The sequence below is a fragment of the Labeo rohita genome, chromosome 11, assembly GCF_022985175.1.
Source record: "Labeo rohita strain BAU-BD-2019 chromosome 11, IGBB_LRoh.1.0, whole genome shotgun sequence".
In the NCBI taxonomy this organism is placed as follows: Eukaryota; Metazoa; Chordata; class Actinopteri; order Cypriniformes; family Cyprinidae; genus Labeo; species Labeo rohita.
Window position 1 is genome coordinate 26,206,440 of NC_066879.1, and position 20,362 is coordinate 26,226,801.

Consider the following 20,362-nt stretch of genomic DNA (forward strand, 5'->3'; position numbering starts at 1 on the left):
CTGTATTTGACTGTATCCAGATTTCCTTCTTCTGAGAAACATTTTTCATACTTTGAAAAATGTTTCAAGTGTACCCTATTGACTAACTATATGTATTAAAAAAAAATTGTTTTTAAAAAATCTTTGGATTGATATCAGGATCAGTGTTGCCAAGTCCAAGATTTTCCTGCAGAATTGGCCACTTTAACATTAACGGCACGTGCTGTTTTTTCATGTCCACGGGTTGAGGCGCCCCCAATAATATGATATTAGGCTGCTGGACTGCGAATTTTACTAGTTTTGATTAGCAATTGGGCGGGTTTTGTTGTGAAAACCTGGCAACCCTGATCAGGATGAGTGAATGATGGCAGAAATTTGATTGTTAAGGTTAATTGTCTATTAAACATTTACACAACACCCTTTTCAACCAAAAAATGGAAAAAGTATGCATTTTGGCTGTTAATTTACACTTTCTGGGGACCTGAAAATGGATTTCAAAGTGCATGTTTTTAAAAACTATATTGTTATAGTAAACTATAAAAAACATGAATTTGTGAAAACGTGTTTAGTTTATAGGTATGTGCAAATTTCTTTACAAAGTTACATTGCAAACTGGCCTGGCATGCATAATACAGCATTTTAGTTGTTTTCATGAATCCGTCTGAACGTACCCACAGTGTTAAAGAGTTAGTTCACCCAAAAATTAAAATTCTGTCATTAAGTACTCACCTTCATGTCGTTCCAAACCCGTAAGACCTTTATTCATCTTCGGAACACAAATTAAGATATTTTTGATGAAACTCGAGAGCTTTCTGACCCTGCATAGTCAGCAGCGCAACTGATGCCCAATGCCCAGAAGGGTAGTAAGCACATTGTTAAAATAGTCCATGTGACATCAGTGGTTCAGCTGACCTAATAATAACAGTAGTAGCAGTATTTGTGTAAAAACAAACCTATTATGCCACTTTTTACAATATGTAATATAAGTCTCAGGTGCCCCCAGAATGTGTCTGTAAAGTTTCAGCTCAAAATACCCCAGATCATTTATTATATCATTTTGAAAATGCCTATTTTGAGTGAAAGCAGAAACACGCTGTTTTCATGCATGTCTCTTTAAATGCAAATGAGCTGCTGCTCCCCGCCCCTTTTTCCAGAAAAAGGCTGTACCTTTACAGCTCCTTCCTCAGACACTCTCAAAAAAAACACCAGTTTCGTTTTGACCATCATGTTTATTGTGCTGAAATGATGTGTTTTAAACCATATCAGTTTAAACTTCTAATATACAGTCATGGCCAAAAATATCGGCACCCTTGCAATTCTGTCAGAAAATGCAATTCTGTTTAGAAAACTTTTCTATTTGCAAATGTTTTGGTATTCACAAAAAAAAAAAAAAAATAAATAAATAAAAAAAAAAATAAAAATTGTAAGCAATAACTGCAAGCATGTGATGCTCCTGTAATTTGTATTTTAGACACACCTTTGGCAAGTAATAGTTGTATATAGTACAGTAATCACACTTGCAACCAGTTAAAATGGAGAAAAGTTGACTCAACCTTTGTGTTGTGTGTCATACTGAGCATGGAGAAAAGAAATAAGTGTAAAGAGTTCATCAATATCATCAAGAGGTTTACAGCCCATGGCACTGTAGCTAACCTCCCTTGATGTGGACGGAAGAGCAAAATTAATGAAAAAATACAACAAATGTTTGTTTACATAGTGGATAAAACACCCTGATTAACTTCCAAACAAATTCAAGCTGATCTGCAGACACAGGGTACAACAGTGTCAGCTTGCACTATCCGTCGCCATCTGGATGAAAAGGGACGCTATGGTAGCAGACCCAGGAGGACACCACTGCTGACACAAAGGCATAAAAAAGCAAGACTGGAGTTTGCCAAAACTTACGTGACAAAACCACAATCCTTCTGGGAGAACGTACTGTGGACAGATGAGACAAAAGTAGAGCTTTTTGGTAAAGGACATCATGGCACTGTTTACATAAAAAGAAATTAGGCCTTCAAAGAAAAGAACACAGTTCCTACAGTCAAAAATGGTGGAGGTTCAAAGATGGTTTGGGGTTGCTTTGCTGCTTCTGACACTGGATGCCTTGACTGTGTGAACAGTATCATGAAATCTGATGATTACCAAAGAATTTTGGGGTGCAACGTAGTGGCCAGAGTCAAAAAGCTGTGTCTCCACCAGAGGTCATGGGTCTTCCAGCAGGACAATGACATGAAACACTCTTCAAAAAGCACTCAAAAATGATTATAAACAAAGCGCTGGAGAGTTCTGAAATGGCCAGCAATGAGTCCAGATCTGAATCCCACAGAACACCTGTGGAGAGATCTTAAAACAGCAGTTGGGAGAAGGCATCCTTCAAATCTGAATGACCTGGAGCAGTTTGCAAAAGAAGAGTGGTCCAAAATTCCAGTAGAGAGGTGTAAGAAACTCATTCATGGTTACAGGAAGCAACTGATTTCAGTTATTTTTTCCAAAGGGGTTCTGCCAAATATTAAGTTAAGGGTGCCAGTGCATTTTTTGGGTTCTGTGCGGAACTGTATCAGATTTGACATTTCTTCTTGATTTTTCCAATGCAAACAAAAAAAATAAACATGCAAGTACCAAAACATTTGCAACTGCAACAATTTTCTGAGAGAAGAGTTGCATTTTCTGACAGAATTGCAAGGGTGCCGATATTTTTGCACACACATCGGAAGCACGCTCACAGAAAGTGGCTGTCGCACGTCATACGAGTACTAAACTAGATTCTCTTCCATGTCTTATTGCACTTAAACTGATAAATATGCACAGGTTTGTGTTAACACACAGGAGTTACAAAAACAGTTGGATATGTCTGTGAAGGTAAACAGCTGGCAAATAAACTACATGTTTATGGACTCTGAATAGTGTTCATCTGTGACGGTGCCTTGGGTGGAAACGTGCAGATTGAGGGGCAGTAATATTATAATAAGATTCCCTTCCTTCATCACAAGGGAGCGAAATATGAGTGGCTCGTTTTTTCATGTTGCAGAGAAAGGTTTACCAAAACAAAGTTTACTGGGTTGTTTTGTTCCACATTTTCTGGGTTGGTAAATGCACCGCAGACCCGATTATACCACTGAAACATGAAAAAAATCAGATTTTCATGATATGTCACATGATATTTTAACACACAGCACTTACACTGCCACGTAAAGTAAAATGTTTTCACTTGTTTTTGTGGTGTGATCATAAATATTCATGTAAGTGTATGTGTGTTTCAGCTGCCTGTCCTGCTCGAGTGTGTAGAGGAGAGGGAGGGTGTGCAGTTGGCCTCTGTACTCTTTTGACGATGAGGTTAAATCTCATCTTTTCTCTCCTCTCCTGTTTAGCAGCTGCAGCAACACAGTAGGGGAGCCCACAGGCAATCTGCTCCAAACACACCCTAAAATCCCAGCACTACGCATTATCCAACACACACACACTGGGCCATGAAATGAGCTTCCTCCACAGAGCCCACCCTTCATTTACTGCCTGTTTTATTTATTTATCTGCTAAAGCAGAACAACTAAAGGGCGTCTCTATTTCCTATAACGCTGCGCTGAAATCCGGACAACTGCAGAATGAATTCTTTTGAGACTCACACTAAAAGCACAAGGCGGTCAGATCATTTCCGAAAGTTTCAGTTTTAGATTATCTGCAAAAAGATATCCACAACAGTATGAAGACATGCTAAAATATACAAATGTACACAGATACACACTCTGTGAAGGTTAGAGTGAATCAAAGGGCAAACAAACTTGCATCATTTAAAATACACAGGGACAGGGGAATAGAGGAAGACAAACCTACAATTAGCAGAGCTGAGCACAGTTGCCAAGTCATTCCCCTTGAAATCCCCCTTTAATCTATCACAGGGGGTGGGTTGTCGTCGAGAGGTGTTGTCATGACAGGTAATGAATTACCAACCCTCCCTGTTTAAAAAAGACCTCACCTTGCAATGTGTTCATGGTTAGTAGCATGTGGGGATGATTTGGACAACAGAAAGAGGCCAAATGCAGATATCAGTCAGGTCACAGATCTCTAGTTTCATACATTTTTTCTGCTGTCCACAACTGCAGAGGATTAAAATGCAACTAATGTCCACATATAAAGCTCCATTACATATTACCAGAGATTTAGGGCAGATTTCTACAAGAATGTACCCATATATTTAAAACTTTGTCCATTGTAATGGGATAATTCACCAAAATATCTAAATTCTGTCATCATTTACTCACCCCCGAGTTGTTCCAAAACTGTATGCACTACTTTCTTCTGTGGAACACAAAGATGATATTTCGTAGAATGCCGGTAACCAAACAGTTGACGGCAGCCATAGTATTTTTTTACCCAATACTATGGAAGTCAATGGCTACACTGTAAAAAACTATTTGTTGAGTCAACCTTAAAATAATTTGTAACCTGGCTGCCTTCAAATTTTAAGTTCAGTCAACTCAAAAAAAGTTTATTCAACTTGAAATGTTAAATTATACTGAGTGACAACTTTGATATTTGAGTTGAAAATTTTAAGGCAGCTGGGTTACTTACCCATCTGTTAAGTTTAGCAAACACAAATATCTAAGTTGTTTCTTAGTACAACTTAACATTTCAAGTTGACTAAACTTATTTTAGTTACTTGAACTTCAAATTTTAAGGCAGCAGGGTAACAAATTATTTTAAGCTGACTCAACAAATTGTGTTTTTTATTTTTTACAGTGTACCAACAGTATTTGAAATATATGTTTAATAGAACATGCAGAGGATTAAAACACAATTAATGTCTACATATAAAGCTCCATATTACCAAATATTTGGGGCAGATTTCTATAAGAATGTACCCATATATTTAAAACTGTCCATCGCAATGGGATAATTCACAAAAAAATTTTAAATTCTGTCATCATTTACCAACCCACGAGTTGTTCCAAACCTGTATGCACTACTTTCTTCTGTGGAACACAAAGATGATATTTTCGAAGAATGCTGTTCTGTTTTTTCCCCGATACTGTGGAAGTCAATGGTTACCATCAGTCTTTAAAATATATGTTCAACAAAAGAAAGAAATTAATTCAGTTTTGGAACAACTTGAGGGTAAATGTTAAAATTATGTTAAAATGGGATCCATTGTTGCTATGGTCCCCATTAACTTTCATTATGCCTTACAGGTTTAAAATGACATGAGGGTGCGTAAATGACAAAATTAATTTTTTTGGGGTGAACTATCACTTTAGCAATTATGGCCCTGCTTTAAAGTCTGCTTAGGAAACGCAATTAACCAAACAACATTGATTTGTCTGATTGGGTGTAGAAGACAGCTTTAATCACACAACACTTAGAACCGGTCGGCCAGATCGATTCCGATTTTCCAATTACTTTTAATTAGTTCCCTTCAATCCTTTAGTAAAAGATATCTCACTCCTTCAGTAAATCCTGAAGACAGGATTAAAAAAGACAGTTATTCAGGAAGCGCTTCGTTTACAACTCAAAAAAATTAGGTTGACAGTCAGGGATTGAAAAAAATATGAATCTCTGCAGTGATTCAGGTGCAGTTCATGTTGTGATTTTAAGCTGTTTAATGTCAGCATTGGTGCAGCACACTCTTGACAGTGTTTGGCTGGATTCTGCACGATAATCCATTTTCACAGTCACGCTTCAGTGTGTCAGGGAACCATTTGGTGTGGCATTATAAATATGCACTCAATCCCTCCCTTTTCGAACTGCTTATGCTCCTCACTAATGGAAAACCACTCCATGCAGGTGAAGGGATCCAGTCAGCACAGGAAGAGATTGAGAAACAAGAGGAAAAGTGAGAATGACAGAGTTTGTTCACAAATAGGGCCTCGTCCTAATGACAACAGCATCATCTAAAGGTCAGATTGGTTACTTCAGTACACTCAGTACATACTTCCTCATTGCAATGGAATGGCTGCTTGTAAAGAACATTCTTCTACAATGATGACTGCCACATTGGCAAACACAATACAAAGACTTACTGCATTTACTGAGTGCATATATAATGCTTAAGGTGTTGTATGCTTTCAGTTATTAGTAGTTTGACCCAAACTTGACTTAACTTAGCACACATCCTGCACCATTTGTACTGCAGACATGAATCATGCCACAAATTGTACGCTGTGTTGAGGAGATCAGACTTACTTTTGCCTAGGATATGATTATGGGCGAGGAAAAAAACCTGTAGACTTTAACTAAAGATGGGTTATAATGCCATAGGGACTTGGAATTAGCCTGTTCTGAATTAAAGGGCTAGTTTGCTGAAAAATTAAAGTTCTGTCATTAATTACACACCCTCATGTGGTTCCAAATCTGTAAGACCTTTGTTTATCTTTCTTCATTTACAAATTAAGATATTTCTGATGAAATCCGCGAGCTTTCCGAGTCTGGATAGACAGCAACGCAACTGACACGTTCAAGGCCCAGAAGGTAGTAAACACATTGTTAAAATAGTCCATGTGACATCAGTGGTTCAACCTTAATTTGTCATGCGTCATGGTACTGTTGTGAACACGCGTCAAAGACTGACATGAAAGAGAAGAAATAGTTGAAAAAAAAGTCATTATTTTTTGTTTTCTTTGCACACAAAAAGTATTCTCACAGCTTCATAACATTACGGTTAAATCACTGGTGTCACATGGACTATTTTAACAATGTTCTTACTTTTCTGGGCCTTAAATACATCAGTTATGTTGCTGTCTACACAGGATCAGAATCTTAATTTGTGTTCTGTAGATGAATGAAGGTTTGGAACGACATGAAAGTGAGTAATTAATGACAGAATTTTCATTTTTGGGTGAACTATCCCTTTAAGGCCTGTAAACACCAAAGAATATTTAAGTTTTATTTAAATTCTGTTTTATTTTTTTTCCAGATTCTGTTTTTTCTCTTTTAATTTTTCTGGATTCTGTTTTTTCCATTTTGATTTTTCTGGACTTTTTTTTTTTTTTTTGTTGTTAAATTACATTTTATTAATCGAAAATCAAGTCTGATTAACTAAATTATAAAGCTTATACAATTTAACATCAATTTATTAAAACTTTATTTTTTGGCAAACAAAGTTACTATTAAAATTAAAACATGAAAAAAATATTGCGTGATTATTCCTTAACAAAATGAAGTTTTAACAATTTTAGTAACAATAGTAGTAGTAGTAGTAGTAGTAGTAGTATTACGTACATTCTACTAAACAATATCATAAAACAGGTAGTTCCGCTCCTTGATTCTGATTGGTTGAGCCGTGTTCTAAAATATTGTAAATTACTATACAAACCTACACCTTTGTTTTTGTTTGTGTGTTGTGCAGAAGAATAATGTTTTTATTAATATAATTGCACTTTATTTGTGCTGTTTTATTTTGTAAAACCTTACTTTGTATATGGAATAACCGTTTTATAAAAGCAATAAGCCTAGTGAAGCTGTGGTTTACAGTAAATTTATAACAGCTAATTCCTTCTGCGATTCCGTCCAGGTTTTCTTCATTTCAGACAGATACTTTCAGTTATCAAAATTTTGGTGCATCACTAATCTAATTCTAATGTTAATTCTAAGAGAATAATAATAACAACATAGGAACAATATTGTTGGAATCACTTTCAGAATCCAGCTGATGAATGCTAAAAATGCTAAGAGCCAATCAGAATCCATCTGACTTTAAAGCAATTACATCATAATTTGACATAACTGCAGCATGCGCTAAGAGTAAATAGAAAATCATCATCTGTTGGTGCTGATGCTACTATGGTTATCATTATAATAAGCATTCTTGGTTTGAACAGGCTTTTACACTCTTAAAAATAAAGGTGCTTTAAAAGGTTCTTCACAGCGATGCCATAGAATAACCATTTTTGGTTCCACAAAGAACCATTCAGTCAAAGGTTTTTTAAAGAACCATCACTTTCTTACCTTTTTATAATCTGAAGAACCTTCTTTTGCCAGAAAGAACCTTTTGTCAAAAAGAAAGGTTCTTCAGATGTTAAAGATTCTTTGTGGAACCATTTAGACAAAAAAGACTCTTCTATGGCATCATGAAGCACCTTTATTTTTAAAAGTGTAGGCCAGAAAGTTTCACATGATCAATTTGCAAACAGATTCTCTGTTCAAATTCTTAGACCCAAAGAGTGTGTGGGTTTTAAATCAAATTTAGGACCGAGTTAAATTATGGCCACAGGCCAGTGCTTTCATATACTGTATAGTTTCAGGTTGCCCAATGTATATTATAAGCTGTTGTATATTATATTTCTTAATTAAGCCTAGAGAAACAAGATTCATTAAGGTACAAGGGACACAACATGATTTCTAAGACAGCAGCTTGGAGGCAATAATTAAATAAAACAATCATTAAACACAGCCTAATTAACGCAGAGTTGTGACTCTTTATATCATAATAATGAGAGTGTCCTTGAGCAAGTCATATTACACTATAGCATCAATGTTTGTCCATCACCTGCACTGAGGGTATAGGAACCCTCATCAGCATTTACATAGGTAACGTCAAAGGTTAATGCGAAGCTGCTCAACTAATTAACTAACAGTTTGACTTCTCTACCTCGCCTTTGTTCGGCTCCAGACATTGCTCCTCTCACCTCGTGCCAAGGTAATTTTGCCTGCCACGCAACTATTGAATGCGTAAATGGGTTCTCTTATGTGGAACAGATTGCTTGGTCTTGGTAATGAAGGTGCCATATTTGGCGATAATGGACATGGGTTTTGAGTTATCTCCAGATATTTCTTTTTATGTTATCATAATTGCTAAGCGCCACCAGGGGAAGCATGGTACCTTTGCAGAACCTTGATGGAAGTGAAGCAAGGTCATGCTGACAAATGAGCGTGTCAGCAACCGCTGGACTCCACATCACTTTCACATCCTGTGGTGTGTATGACTTACATGTTTAGGCGTTAGGCGTTTGCTCAAGTTGTTTCTTTTGATGTCATTTCTTAACATGCTGGCACAGTTCTCGTGTGGTGAACTTTTACCATGAGATGTGCTCTCACGCAATTCATCTGTGGAAATAAAGTATAATGAGGTTTGGAATGAGGTCATGAAGTAAAGTTAAACTTTAATGTCAAATGAACTTTTAAGAACTGCTTGGTTGTTATTTTCAAAGTATAATGAAACAATAAATGTTTTTGAGCACCATATCAGCATATTAGAAATATTTCTGAAGGATCAGGTGACACTAAAGACTGGAGTAATGGCTGCTGGAAATTTATCTTTGCCATCACATTAATAAATTACACCATACAACATGTTAAAACATTCAACAGTTATTTTAAATTGTAATAATATTTTACAACATTACAGGGTTCACTCTCTAAAACTGCACTGTCAATGCACTGTCATGATTTGTATACTTTTTAAACTCAAATGTTCATCTTATCTCTTGTAAAAAGTATATAAATTGTCAATTTGTTTTGAAAACGACAGGTCGTTTCGCTAGATAAGACTCTTGGATAATATCTTGGATGACAAAGGGGTGAGTAAATTATGTGTAAATTCTTGTTCTGGAAGTGAACTAATCCTTTAAGACAACTCTTTTCTCAAGACACAGACTACATGCAATTCAAACGGATATTGCATCAGCAATGTTTAAATCTAGGAGCTCTGTTTATAAAAACAAGGCTTGTAAAGACTATTATAAAAAAAAATACCCGTAAACACATACAGTACGTTACGTTTCATTTTTTTTTAAGAAAACTGACAAAAAAATAAGCAAACATTTTGAAATAATCATCCGTATAATTCAATCCTACTGTCAAACCAAATGCTGTTTCTAGTATTCATCCTGCACTCACTTACGCATGTGTATTTGTGTGTGTGTGCATGTGCTCTCATGTGTCTAAATGTTCCTCGGGGCTTTATCTAGTGTCACCAGGCATCAGACAGACTAGGCCGTCTCAGAGCCATGCGCTCGCCCATATACACCCTGATTAGGCTTCCCCCATCTCCCAAATGTGCATACTGACAGAAGGAATTGGACAAGGTCACTGAATGTTACCATGACAACCAGACACGCAAGCTGGAAGGCTTCAAAGAGATCTCCTCCCATTCTCCTGCATAAAAAGCTTAGCTTGTAAGCGTGTGTGTAAGGCAAGATAGACAAAAAAACAAATCAGAAGCCAATATTTAAAAGCATTTTCACATATCACATTGTGATGAAAATTTTAATATGCTCTATTTTATGAAGATTTGCACAATTAAGTTTAATTTTAATATTTTTCTCTCTTTTTTTTGGCAGGTAGATTGCTTTAAAATGAATAACTGAATGTCTTCTCTCTTTCTGTGTTTGCATTGTTGACTACCAGTGAAGCGTCAGATTAGAGCTGATGTCTGTGTCAGTCTGATGTGATAGATGGAGCCAATCTGGATTGAGTCTGTCACATAGTTTGACTGATACAGCACCATCCACCATACACAGACCCAACATCTGTCACTCAACCTCAGAAACCACTCAGCACAATACTTAGGATTGTTTTTGCTAAATAAATAGACACTGGCCACAGCACAAATGTAAAAATAAACATTATACACTGCAAAAAAATGAAAGTAAATTAAATAAAATTATATAGTAGAATAAATATAGTAGAATAAATTATATAGTAGAATAAATAAAATCATATGTAGTAGTAGTCAACGTTTGAAGTTCAATTTGCTTTCAACATTTGAAGTTTAATTAACTTTCATATATATATATATATATATATATATATAGCTGGTTTTGCATCTGAACTCTTCATATATATATATATATATATATACATTTTGTTTAAAGGATTGCAGAAATTAGATTTAATTCAGCAAATGTATAATATTCTAGTACTTAGTATGTCCTCCAGAACTTTACGTATACTGCTCTGACCCTTCTTGGCACTGACAAATTTTCACATCAGTCCTGTTTAACTCCTTAAATGCCCTGCTCTTTAATTGGGAGTTTTGCTCAGTTCGTCTCTACAGAATCCCCCACAGCCGCTCAAGAGCATTAAGACTGAGTGAAATATATCTCCACTAAAGGATTTTCACTTTGAGAGAAAGAATATCTTCAATGTCATGCTGAAAAAATGCCCAATAATGCAGTGAATGAGGGAAGGGTAGCATCTTCAGTTTCAGTTTTTTGTATTACATTACACAGTGGTGTGTGAATTCATGACAGCATTGATAAAGCACAACTCCCTCACACCTTCAGCACTTATAAATGCCTATAGAAGAGCTTTACTACCACTGAATGTCACTGTGGGAACCAGGCACTTCTCACTGTACTCCTCCTCTAGCAACACCAGAACATTTTGGATGCTTTTGTATCCAAAAAGATTGACTTGGTCTCTTGAGACCAGAGTATGGATTCCTATAAGTAATTGTTGAGTAAATCATGAGTAATTGCTGAATTTTTTAAGTTTTAGCAGGGGTGTATTCATTTATGATGTGCACTGTACATACATACATACATACATACATTTCTGTGAAATTTCTCCTCCAAAATAAAATTCAAAGATTCAAAGAAAAATTATTATTTTTAACCCTCATTTTGACCCTCTGTCTAAAACGACCTGTTTTAAGGGGCGTGTCTTTATAAGACTTCAGTCAGTAATTGGCCACTGTTATGATTGGCTAATGTCATTGCATAGGAAACAGTATCAACGCCTCCTCACTATTGCACATGAGTGTTTTGACAACACGACCAAAAAAAAAACAAAACTGTCATTTACAGACAAAGCATAATGAGATAATCATTATTGTGATGCAGCTGCAGTCAGATCTAGTACTGCTTAAGCTACTGAACACCAGTGGACGGGGTCTATAGTGAGAAGATGAGTATTCGTCAATGCAGTGTTTATGCAAATAGTTGTGGCCGGGTGGCGTCACCTTGCACCTTAGATCCAAACAAGCCATTTTGGAGATGGCTCCTTCAAGGCGCTCTTAAAAATTTGCTGAGGCCACCTAGTGGACCCCAGGATCTCATTTTCACTGAAATAAAGTGTGAAACCTAGCCTGAGTTTCCCCTACATTTGTCAGAAAACAGAAATTACTTCATCAGTAACCTTATATTGCTTCATAATAAAATATACAAGAATATAAACTTCGGATGTGTGTTAAATCATTACAAATAAGACAATTCAGCTTGTGTTCATTAAAAGAAAGATTATGAATGTGGAAATGTACAAATGAGCAAAGGGTGCACATATGCAAAGCATTTGGCTTCTTAAGACTTGAAATACCACGCTTTTGTCACACCAGTGTTTGTGGTTTCACTGCGAGTTTTCCAGCAGGGCTGTTTGGGGACCGGCTGGGTTTGATCACTCCAACACATCCCTAAAGCCCAAGTGGATTTCAGATATAGTTTAAGCTTTAATGAGCCTGAGCCTGAGCTGCTTTCCCTCCCATCCTGCTGCTGAAAAGCATGCTCCATTATTTAAAGCCATTACTTCACGTCTGAAGCACTCGACTAAATGAATACTGGTCTGGAAAGACGGTCGAGAGTCGGATCCAACAAAATGAGCTATTAAAGCCAACACCAACTCGCCAAAGCTTCAGTAAGTCATCTGATACACAGTCTGGTGATAGATATTAACACTAAAACATCTGTCATTGAAATGCAAAATGGCATATACTTAAAAAGTAGCCATGGTTCAAAATCCAAATGGATTTCATTAAGTACAAAACAGTGCCCTTGTGAAGGTTATTAGTTTCTGAAAGGGTGATCCATGCAGGAAGGCTCAAAATCTCTCTTTAGTTTCAGAGTTGCCACGTTAAAGGTATGCACTAAAACAGGCACTGGATTGTAGCAGAGCAGCAGGATATCATAAAATACACAACCATGCAAACTATAGTGCAGCAGAACATTTTACAGGCCTGAACAATAAGGACAGTCCACCGACTCAGGGTCAGTTCGAGAGTGTTTTAGCCCAGAGCTGTATTACCACTGAAAATATTATATTGGCCTATCCTGAGCATGTATTTTTATGCTTCGCAAACTTAAACATTTGATTTTCTGTGATGTATTTCACAATGTTGTTGTAAATTCTGCTGAATTTTAAAAAATGTAACATACTATTTAACATGGATGAGGATGTCAAAATAGCAACAACGACTTGATAGTATTGAATACATCAATAACAACCAGTTTAACATCATTTTCCAGCTAAATCAATGAATTGAGTTACATTATAGATATAATTTGCAGGTTGTTGTCAATTGTCTTTTCGTAAAGGAAAAATATTTTAAAATTGAAAAGCATTGTAAATACAATTTAAACAATTCTATTTAGAATAGAATTAAAATAAAAATAATGCTAAAATAAAAAAGGAAGTATTATTTCTATATAAATACATAGCTTCAAATGAAATTTATCATGCTCTTGTGGTAGGGAGAGTAAAAAATGTTAGCAGGTAAAAATGAACTACTGATCCAATTGCCCAGCAGAAACTGCATTAAAGTGATTACTTTAGTTTAGAGCACATCCATAAGTCTATATCACCATTTTTATTTGTGAAGACCCCACAAATAACTTGAGAGGAGATTTTAGAGGTGGATGTCATTGATAGACTTGGCAGTGACCTCATTAACCTCAGCACAGTAGCTGCACCAAAAAGCATCCAAAGCACACACATTTTATCATTGACGATCGTGATTACTGCACGACTGAGCTATTAAAACTTCTTTGCGGATTTCACAGACAACCTCAACAGGGCTTATTTATTAGTTCATTTACCACCTTATTGGTGCACCCATTAGTGAACTACAGGTGAACTTATCAGTTGTCTTTCCAGAGACATCAATTACTTCATCCATTACCCTTGGAACAGTAGGCAAAATCCAATTTTAAATCCAATCAAGGCAGTCATTAAACAGCTATTAGTGACCAGAATTGAGATCTCAGCAACAATCTAATCGCTGAGATCTTTCCTTAGATGACCCAAGCAATGACCATCGGTGACCCCTCAGAAAACTACACTGGACCCCTAACCAGTGACCTTGTCATTTACCTCATTGATGGGTTCATGTACAGCCCTATTGATTGTCAAGTTAACTTGTGGCTTTCTAATTTGAGTTACACTGTGAGCTGAACTGCATGTGAGGTCATTACATACAAGTATAACTGTGATCCTTACCTGAACTTTTATAGATTCCATGTTTAATTCCATGCAATGGGTGCCTGTGGACAGCAGTTGCAAACGTAGATAGGTTAATGATGTTTAGAGGAGCATACGCGGATGCCTGACATCACATACTGCTGTGGGAATAGTGCCATCATGAGGACTTCGTAATGTATGCATAGCTGGCTTGTAAATAATCTGTTTTTAAACTAATTATGAAGGACATATTTAAAACGACAGTATTCTTTGCAGTCATTAAAGCACACAAAAAAAGAAATGTTTGCAAGAAAATGCTTGCTACTTACTAAATAAATCATAAAAATAATAAACACTAGCAACACAACAAATCCAATCCAATCCAGAGATATTACAACCCAAAAAAACTATGGACTATTTAGATCACGTATTTATCTACGATACAGCGTTTCTCCATTCTTCTCTGTTCTGAATCTTTGTCTTACGACCGATGTTATCGTTTTCTTGCTTTAAATCAGGATTTTTAAACTGTAGTCATTTATCAAAATCTGTATTCTCACCATAAAATTAAAAAGGAAGTCCTAGAGTGCATTTTTTTACTACATTCGACAACAGTTGCAAGACGACGACAACTTTACGAGCAGGCGGATTAACATGAGAGCAGCTAAAAAAGTAGCGCCGGTCTGTTGAAATGGATAACGGCCTGTTCAGTTTGCGAAATATGTTGTGGCATAATCAATGCGTATAATGTAAAATATCTAAAAATATAAATAAGTTTACATTGGTACTGTGTCAAAAATGTTGTGTTTTCTCGTTCAGGATGCAAACCACAGAATAAAGCCTTCAATATTATGTACAATATCACTACATAACGCAGGAATTTAAGAAAGTCCACGTATCCCTGGTGAAAAAAACAGCATATGCTGGTAGCTATGTTCTGATGCTGGGATGCTGGTTAGGTATGTTTTGGTGCTGGTTTGAGCTGGTCCTTTGCTGGTTTATGCTGGTCCTTGACCAGCAACATGACCAGCATAAACCAGCTAAGGACCATCTTAAACCAGCATAAAAACATACCTAACCAGCATCCCAGCATCAAAACATAGCTACCAGCATATGCTGTTTTTTTCACCAGGGATATTTAATGCGATATACGAAAACCCATCACATGGTGAAACTGTAATCATATTAAATGTATCTGTGTTCATTATCAATTTAAAATCCCAGGTAAATTGGGCAGAATATGGGAAGTGTTAGCGACTGACAATGAAAAAGTTCATATATTATATTATATGAACCCATATAATATAAAAGTTCATATATAATATATGACCCTGGCAGCTCACCCAGCCTAGTCTTATCTGGTCAGCAGGCTGGTTTTAGGGGGGTTTTGGCCACTCTCTTAGCTGGTCAGGCTGGGAGACCAACTAAAACCAGCTACTTCCAGCTTGAACCAGCCAACCAGCTTAGGCTGGTTTTAGCTGTTTTTTGTTGTTGTTGTTGTTGTTGTTGTTGTTCAGCAGGGATAGTATCAGTGGCTGCTGAGTGTTTGTGTCATATACTGTATACTTAAAATACAGTTTACAAAGTGTTTATTAATCGTTTATGAAATTGTCAAATACCACAATAAATATAAAATCATAGGCTACCAAGGGTAAAATAAAATAATGAATGAATAAACACTGCGTTGAGATTTAAAACGTAATAACCTTTTTTCAAAACTGAGTGTTCTTTAGAATTAGACAAAAAAAAAAAAAAATCAAAATCTAAGTATAGTGTCCCTTATGTAGCTACTTGGAGGGACGGAAGACCATTCAAAGAGGCCACTGCTTTTTATCTTTAACCACAAGATGGCAGTAAATGCATGATTCATGCAAGCTGAACTAAAATCGTGACCTGCATGTCAATCCCTAACATATTTTCAGGTTGTAGGTCATATGGGTCACATGCCCACCACAAAGTCCATTTAAATCCAGGATTAACAGAACAAATGTGAGATTAATATGACAAATTTAAAGGCTTTCATATGTTTTATAGCATATAAAGTGCTTCAAAATGATTTTTACAAATATAATTCTCTGCTGTGGGGATTTGCCTACTCCTCCCATTTGTAAAAACTTGGAAGTGTCTGCTCTGCACAGAACTCTGATCCTGAGGGTCTGCTGATGCCTTGTGTAATGAGAGGAAAATGAGAGTGATTCATTTGAACGGGTCAGTATTGAGTTGAACTCTGGATGCCCATATTCCCCACTGACTTCCCATGTGAACAGCGAAGCCTCAGAGCTGCTTCTTATAATAATACACACACTCTCTCTCACACACACACACGCACACACACAAAAACACATGACCACACACCCCTCACCACGGCCCCCACCACATCCTGCATCCTGCTGAAGCCGACCACTCCTGTCAGGAAGTAGCTCACTAATAAGCAGAAAAGATCTTGTGGATGAGGGCTGAGTCTCTCTAGAGTAAAGGAGGGAGGCTATTGTGTATCCACAGAACTCGGTGTATCATCACCCTGTAATCATGATGAGCTTGTTTCCGCTGGTCAGAGCTTATTGCTTTACTCTGCAGTAACTGGGCTTTGACTGATTCATAGAGTATGCATAGTCATGTGTCCTTACACATCGTCATGTTAGACATATTAATATATTGGATAAAATATTACATTGAAAAGTCTTGAAAGGATAATAATTATTTTATTCTGATGAATTTTATGACAACATAACATTAAAAACTATGAGGTTTACACTCACAACACAATAAAATATAAACAAAATGAAATGAAATACCATAACATAACATAATATGAAATAACATAATAACATAACATAAAATAAAATAATATAAAATAACATTATGAAATAACAACATGAAATAGCATAACGACATAGCATAAAATAACAAAACAACTAAATGAAATAACATAACATAACTAAAATAAAATAACACCATAACATAAAATAACAACATAAAATAAATTAACATAATATAACATAACACAACATAAAATAATATTACAATAACATAACATAACATAACATAACAAAAAACAACAAAACAAAAAATAACATAACATCATACAAAAAAAAATAATAATAAAATAACACCATAACAACAACATAAAATAACAACATTAAATAACATAACATAATAGCATAAAATAATAAAAAACATAATAAAATAAATGAAATAAAATCATAACATAACAACTTTAAATAACATAAAATAAAATAATTTATTCTTATACATTTAATACACATTTATTATTACTATAAATATTTATTTTACTTGGAACACAAAAGGAGAAGTTTCAAAGATTGTGCTCTTGTCATGTTCTGCTCTTTGTCATTCAGAGAAAGTGAATAAGGACTAAGCTTGTTGAGTAACAAAGTGAAATTTAAAGCACTTTTAAAAACGTTCATCTGACTTCATTTTTGGTCTGTCCTTGACACAAAAGTTATTCACTCATTCAAAAAATTATCTACAAATAAATCATAAAATAAAACAAAAAAAATGGATATGCAAAAGCAAAATACAGACCTGCATGTATAGGACATGTATTTGTTTTAAATCATTTGAAATATGTTTCATAATTATATTAAAAATTTTAAATAAAACAGAAAAAGGAAAAAAAAATACATACAAAATATTATACAAATATTCCATGTGTTTCCTTGTGTTTCCTTAATCATCAAAAGTTTTAAAAGTGATCTAAAAATATCAAAATGAACTTCCTTTTGTGGCTGAGCCACTAAGTAGGTGACCTTTATGCATAACAGGTACTGCATAACAGGAATTACCCACATTGTCACTCTCTTCCTCATACAGGTGTGTACGGAAGCAATTTTAACAAGATGTCTCAACACAAACACTCACTGTATCAGGGCTGAATGTATTGAAGTCACAGTCAAACAAAAAAAGCACAATAATAGGCCCATTATGTCATGTGTAGCAGTGCAGTGGCACAGGCAGAGTCTAGGAGCGAGTGGGAGGGAGGGTGGAAACAAAAATGAGTGAGCGAGCATATGAATGAGTGAGTGAGGGAGTGAGGGAGTGTGTGTGCTCTGACTGCACGCTGAGGGCCAGAGCTGCACATCCTGTGCTCTGTTCCGCTCACATTTCACATGACCTGAGAGGATGTTGTGCAATCAGCAGACTCTGCAGAGGTACAGTATAAATACACACGTATTCACATTCACAAGTTCAAAAGCGCCTGCAGAACGCACATATGCAGTAAAAGGAACATATGGACACATACATGTCCGCCAGCCCTTTCACATGCACATGCTAAAAAAAAGTCAATAAATAAATTAAAAATAACATCTGGACATTGCCTTGAATACACACCTTCCAAGACTATTTTCCATGAGCAACAAACCTGGCGGCACTCCCAGCTGAAGGCATCCTGTCTCACTCATACACACATTAAGCTGACCTACTCACCACATATCACAGCCAATGGGTAATTGACATCAAATTTCAAGCAGTGACGGCAGAGCCCTGTGGTATAATGCTATATTTAATCTAGAACTATTTGAAGCATTTTTATTTCAAATTTTTGTATATTCATTAGCAGCGCATGCTGAAATAAGGATTACTATTTCTATTGCTCATGCTTAAGGATGAAAGACACTTCAAATTATGAGTAGGGATGTGCTATTATTCACCATTTTTACAATTTACGATTTATAGAAATGTATAATTTACAAATCGTGACGAGACACAGCACCTTCAATATCAATTTAAAATGTTCAAATAAAATACACATTTATCGTTTTAAAATAAGAAAAATATACACTTCAAGGTCCACTGAAATGCCTTGCAACACGCAGTGTTGTTCTATGTGGTGACAATTTCAGCTGAAACAGGAAAACAGGAAAACTTTTAAAAATAGCCAATAGCGTTTCATTTATATCTGCTTGGGCACTCGGTAAATCCGCATTTGACAGTTTATGACAGCCACAGTCTAATAGATTACCCTCTAGATTGAATATCAAACTTACTAAAATAAAACAGTGATCATAATCATGCTGTGGCTGTGTAGTTTTAAATATATGTTGACTCGCGCATAAAGCCCTGTTCACGCTACAAGCGACACGCAGCGACAAAGCGACGCAATCCCATTCATTTCAATGGAGAGCTGGCAATTTCCGGAGACAAGTGCGACATCGAACTACAGCGACTGTTGGCGACCGGATGGGGCGTGTCCAGCGACGCGACAAAGTTCAGAATCCCTCAACTTTATGCAAATGAAGAGCGACTTTCGGGAGCGACAGCCAATAGGAAAGAAGACGATAGACCTCATGTGATCGTTCTCCTCTCTCAGCCATAGATAAACATACTCAATGGAAAAACGTAAGCTCTGCTTCTCATTCGTTTTTGTTTGTATGTACAGATTTAATTTATATTTGTATTATATTTAGTCTTTTGCCTCCAAAATGTTTGAATTTAGCGGCAAGAAACCTGATTCTCTGTCAAGGCAACCAGTAGTGAGAACGCCCACTAGCAACCTCATTGCCAGCGTCTGGCGACATGCAGCGACAGAGCGACGCGATCCCATTCATTTCAATGGAGAGCTGGCGATTTCCGGTGACAAGCGCGACATCGAGCTACAGCGACCGTTGGCGACTGGATGGGGCGTGTCCAGCAACGTGACAAAGTTCAGAATCCCTCAACTTTATGCAAATGAAGAGCGACTTTCGGGAGCGACAGCCAATAGGAAAGAAGCCATAGATAAACATACATAAAAAAAACGTAGGCTCTGCTTCTCATTCGTTTTTGTTTGTATGTACAGATTTAATTTATATTTATATTATATTTAGTCTTTTGCCTCCAAAATGTTTGTATTTAGCGGCAAGAAACCTGATTCGCTGCCAAGGCAACCAGTAGTAAGAACGCCCACTAGCAACCTCATCGCCAGCCACTGGCGACATGCAGCGACAGAAGTCGCTGCTAGTGTGAACGCAGCTTAAGATCCGCTCCAGACCTCATTTGCCCCAATCGAAAGCATATTTACACCGTCTGAATCGTTCCCTATTGCCTACATGGAGCACTACATGCCATTCACAGTAAAGAAAATACTAACACTGTGAACAAGTGACCGATCTCAGCTGCAGCTTCAACGTCTATTTATAGTGTAGGGGGTGGGACGTTTCGGATTCTAGAGCGCATTTGATTGGACAGAAAGTTTGATGAGAAGCTAAAGTCCGGTGTGATGTCATCAAAAGCGTTGATCCATATTGGCCGAAGTGAGAGACTGTACGTTTTGAATGCTTAT

General features: G+C 36.4%; 1 protein-coding gene across 1 annotated transcript in view; it reads right to left on the reverse strand.

Moving 5' to 3' along the window:
• The window catches only part of pnp4a (purine nucleoside phosphorylase 4a), a 99,372-nt gene extending 90,386 nt beyond the window's left edge, over positions 1-8,986 (reverse strand). Inside the window, exon 1 of the mRNA XM_051122804.1 lies at positions 8,900-8,986. The gene's annotated coding sequence lies outside the window, so the exon portion shown is untranslated. The remainder of the gene's footprint in view (positions 1-8,899) is intronic.
• Between the last annotated feature and the right edge of the window lie 11,376 nt (positions 8,987-20,362).